We start from the raw sequence: 5,000 nt of genomic DNA on the forward strand, positions 1-5,000 counted from the left end.
CTGTGTGTGTGTGTGTGTGTGTGTCTCTGAATCTCTGTGTGTGTGTCTCGAATTTGTGTGTGTGTTGTCTCTGAATCTGTGTGTGTTGTGTTTGATTGTGTTGTTGTGTGTCTCTTCGTGTGGGTGTTTGTCTCATCTTGTGTGTGTGTTGTTGTGTGTCTCTTTGGTTGTTGTGTCTCTTGTGTGTGTCTCTCTTTGTCTCTCCATCTTTGTGTGTGTGTCTCTGAATTTGTGTGTGTGTGTGTGTGTGTGTGTTGTGTGTGTGGTTCTCTGAATCTCTGTGTGTGTTGTGTGTGTGTGTGTGTCTCGAATCCTGTGTGTGTGTGTGTGTGTGTGTGTGTGCCCTGAATCTCTGTGTGTGTGTGTGTGTGTGTTCTCTCCATCTCTGTGTGTGTTGTGTGTGTGTGTGTCTCCCTGTGTGTGTGTGTGTGTGTGTGCCCTTTTGTGTGTGTGTGTGTGTGTGTGTGTGTGCCTCCCGTGTGTGTGTGTGTGTGTGTGTGTGTGTGTCTCCCCTGTGTGTGTGTGTGTCTCTCCCGTGTGTGTGTGTGTGTGTGTGTGTGTCTCTGTGTGTGTGTGTCTCTGTGTGTGTGTGTGTGTGCTCTTGTGTGTGTGTGTGTGTCTCTGTGTGTGTGTGTGTTTGTCTCTGTGTGTGTGTGTGTGTGTGTCTCTGTGTGTGTGTGTGTGTGTCTCTGTGTGTGTGTGTGTGTGTGTGTGTGTGTGTGTCTGTGTGTGTGTCTCTGTGTGTGTGTGTGTGTGTCTCTGTGTGTGTGTATATGTGTGTGTGTGTGTGTGTCTCTGTGTGTGTGTGTGTCTGTGTCTCTGTGTGTCTGTGTGTGTCTGTGTGTGTGTGTCTCTTGTGTGTGTGTGTGTGGTCTGTGTGTGTGTGTCTCTGTGTGTGTGTTCTGTGTGTTTGTGTGTGTGTGTGTGTGTGTTTGTGTGTGTGTGTGTGTCTCTGTGTGTCTCTTGGTGTGTGTTGTGTGTGTGTGTGTGTGTGTGTGTGTGTGTCTCTGCTTCTTGTGTGTGTGTGTGTGTGTGTGTGTGTTTTTTTTTTGTTTTGTCTGTTGTGTGTGTGTGTGTGTGTGTGTGTGTGTGTGTGTGTGTGTGTGTGTCTCAGTACCTCAGCTCCCAGACTGGTGTGAATAAGACGAGCAGGGAGGGAGGGAGAGAAGGAGTCGCTGCTCCCGCACCGTGGAAATGAAGCTCTCCGACTGTAAAATTAAATTTCGTGCACGGGAACATCGTTTGAGGAGGCCAACAATCAAAAACAAACGAGAGCGTTGGTTTAAGATTCATTACTAACTAGCCGAGTGTGAGAGTCTCTGTCGTTACAGACCGAGACCAGGACCCAGCTCCCCTCAAGGCCCTTCACCTCCAACTGATTTTTCGGTTATTTTAGACAGAAGCTGTGTTGGAAAATCATTCGTTCACTCAGTATTCCCAATAGACCTTTTTCACAGCACACGTAGTAGTAGTAGTAGTAGTAGTAGTAGTAGTAGTAGTAGTAGTAGCAAAGGTGTTTTTTAACATTAATATTAATTCCCCCAGCCTGCCTATGGTCCCCCAGTGGCTAGAAATGGTGATAGGTGTAAACCGAGCCCTGGGTATCCTGCTCTGCCTTTGAGAAAATGAAAGCTCAGATGGACCAATCAGGAATCTTCTCCTTATGAGGTCACAAGGAGCAAGGTTACCTCCCCTTTCTCTGCTTTGCCCGCCCAGAGAATTTGGCCCCCCATGAGAGAGAGAGACATCATGGTTTTCAAACGAGCAAAGGCCAGTATTAGGGGACCACTAAGGTCTATATAAAAGAGACTTCAGATACAGTATTAGGGGACCACTAAGGTCTATATAAAAGAGACTTCAGATACAGTATTAGGGGACCACTAAGGTCTATATAAAAGAGACTTCAGATACAGTATTAGGGGACCACTAAGGCCTATATAAAAGAGACTTCAGATACAGTATTAGGGGACCACTAAGGCCTATATAAAAGAGACTTCAGATACAGTATTAGGGGACCACTAAGGCCTATATAAAAGAGACTTCAGATACAGTATTAGGGGACCACTAAGGCCTATATAAAAAGAGACTTCAGATACAGTATTAGGGGACCACTCAGACCTATATAAAAAGAGACTTCAGATACAGTATTAGGAGACCACTAAGGTCTATATAAAAGAGACTTCAGATACAGTATTAGGGGACCACTAAGGTCTATATAAAAGAGACTTCAGATACAGTATTAGGGGACCACTAAGGTCTATATAAAAGAGACTTCAGATACAGTATTAGGGGACCACTAAGGTCTATATAAAAGAGACTTCAGATACAGTATTAGGGGACCACTAAGGTCTATATAAAAGAGACTTCAGATACAGTATTAGGGGACCACTATGGTCTATATAAAAGAGACTTCAGATACAGTATTAGGGGACCACTAAGGTCTATATAAAAGCATCCAATGAGCACCATCAGTAATGGGACCATTACTGATGGCTGCATTCCACTTAGGAGAGGTCCTGGTATTAAACCATTACTGATGGCTGCATTCCACTTAGGAGAGGTCCTGGTATTGTGCATGCTGACTCTGAAATATCTTACTGGGACACTTGATGGAACTGAGCCATCGTTAAGGTGATTAATGTCAGCTGTGCTTCTCCTACTATGACGATTCAAAATGTCTGCTGTGAAAAAGGTCAATATAGGGCGCTATTTTAACGAATGAAGACACTCCCCCTGGCCCTGATTGGTGCATCTGAACAGTTAGACACTCCCCCTGGCCCTGATTGGTGCATCTGAACAGTTAGACACTCCCCCTGGCCCTGATTGGTGCATCTGAACAGTTAGACACTCCCCCTGGCCCTGATTGGTGCATCTGAACAGTTAGACACTCCCCCTGGCCCTGATTTGTGTGTGTGTGTGAGAATATAGTTCCCGGTTTGTTTACTGGTTAGAAGATGTCTGTGTCTCATGTTACGTTGCTTTTTGCTGTGACTCTACAAATCACAACATGGAAACAGGAACATGTTGGAGTTATTTTGTCACTTTTGTCACAATTCGGAGCAGTAGGATAGTTGGAACCAGTCACCTGCATGATCTGTGCTAAGCTAAGCTAATGCTGGAGCCTTCAGACAGCATTACAGCACGCACGGAGAGGAGAAGGGTCTGTATGGACTAGTCTAACTCTGGGGGTTACAGTGAGAAGGGTCTGTATGGACTAGTCTAACTCTGGGGTTACAGTGAGAAGGGTATGTATGGACTAGTCTAACTCTGGGGGTTACAGTGAGAAGGGTATGTATGGACTAGTCTAACTCTGGGGGTTACTGTGAGAAGGGTCTGTATGGACTAGTCTAACTCTGGGGTTACAGTGAGAAGGGTCTGTATGGACTAGTCTAACTCTGGGGGTTACTGTGAGAAGGGTATGTATGGACTAGTCTAACTCTGGGGGTTACTGTGAGAAGGGTCTGTATGGACTAGTCTAACTCTGCGGGGTTACAGTGAGAAGGGTATGTATGGACTAGTCTAACTCTGGGGGTTACTGTGAGAAGGGTATGTATGGACTAGTCTAACTCTGGGGGTTACTGTGAGAAGGGTATGTATGGACTAGTCTAACTCTGGGGGTTACAGTGAGAAGGGTCTGTATGGACTAGTCTAACTCTGGGGTTACTGTGAGAAGGGTATGTATGGACTAGTCTAACTCTGGGGGTTACTGTGAGAAGGGTCTGTATGGACTAGTCTAACTCTGGGGGTTACTGTGAGAAGGGTATGTATGGACTAGTCTAACTCGGGGGTTACTGTGAGAAGGGTATGTATGGACTAGTCTAACTCTGGGGGGGTTACTGTGAGAAGGGTATGTATGGACTAGTCTAACTCTGGGGGTTACTGTGAGAAGGGTATGTATGGACTAGTCTAACTCTGGGGGTTACTGTGAGAAGGGTATGTATGGACTAGTCTAACTCTGGGGGTTACTGTGAGAAGGGTATGTATGGACTAGTCTAACTCTGGGGGTTACTGTGAGAAGGGTATGTATGGACTAGTCTAACTCTGGGGGTTACTGTGAGAAGGGGTTTGTATGGACTAGTCTAACTCTGGGGGTTACTGTGAGAAGGGTATGTATGGACTAGTCTAACTCTGGGGTTACTGTGAGAAGGGTATGTATGGACTAGTCTAACTCTGGGGGTTACTGTGAGAAGGGTATGTATGGACTAGTCTAACTCTGGGGGTTACTGTGAGAAGGGTGTGTATGGACTAGTCTAACTCTGGGGGTTACTGTGAGAAGGGTATGTATGGACTAGTCTAACTCTGGGGGTTACTGTGAGAAGGGTATGTATGGACTAGTCTAACTCTGGGGGTTACAGTGAGAAGGGTATGTATGGACTAGTCTAACTCTGGGGGTTACAGTGAGAAGGGTCTGTATGGACTAGTCTAACTCTGGGGTTACTGTGAGAAGGGTCTGTATGGACTAGTCTAACTCTGGGGGTTACAGTGAGAAGGGTCTGTATGGACTAGTCTAACTCTGGGGTTACAGTGAGAAGGGTATGTATGGACTAGTCTAACTCTGGGGTTACTGTGAGAAGGGTATGTATGGACTGGTCTAACTCTGGGGTTACAGTGAGAAGGGTCTGTATGGACTAGTCTAACTCTGGGGGTTACTGTGAGAAGGGTATGTATGGACTAGTCTAACTCTGGGGTTACTGTGAGAAGGGTATGTATGGACTAGTCTAACTCTGGGGTTACAGTGAGAAGGGTCTGTATGGACTAGTCTAACTCTGGGGGTTACTGTGAGAAGGGTATGTATGGACTGGTCTAACTCTGGGGTTTACAGTGAGAAGGGTCTGTATGGACTAGTCTAACTCTGGGGTTACTGTGAGAAGGGTATGTATGGACTGTCTAACTCTGGGGTTACTGTGAGAAGGGTCTGTATGGACTAGTCTAACTCTGGGGGTTACTGTGAGAAGGGTCTGTATGGACTAGTCTAACTCTGGGGGTTACTGTGAGAAGGG

This window comes from Perca fluviatilis, chromosome 20 (genome assembly GCF_010015445.1).
Source record: "Perca fluviatilis chromosome 20, GENO_Pfluv_1.0, whole genome shotgun sequence".
In the NCBI taxonomy this organism is placed as follows: Eukaryota; Metazoa; Chordata; class Actinopteri; order Perciformes; family Percidae; genus Perca; species Perca fluviatilis.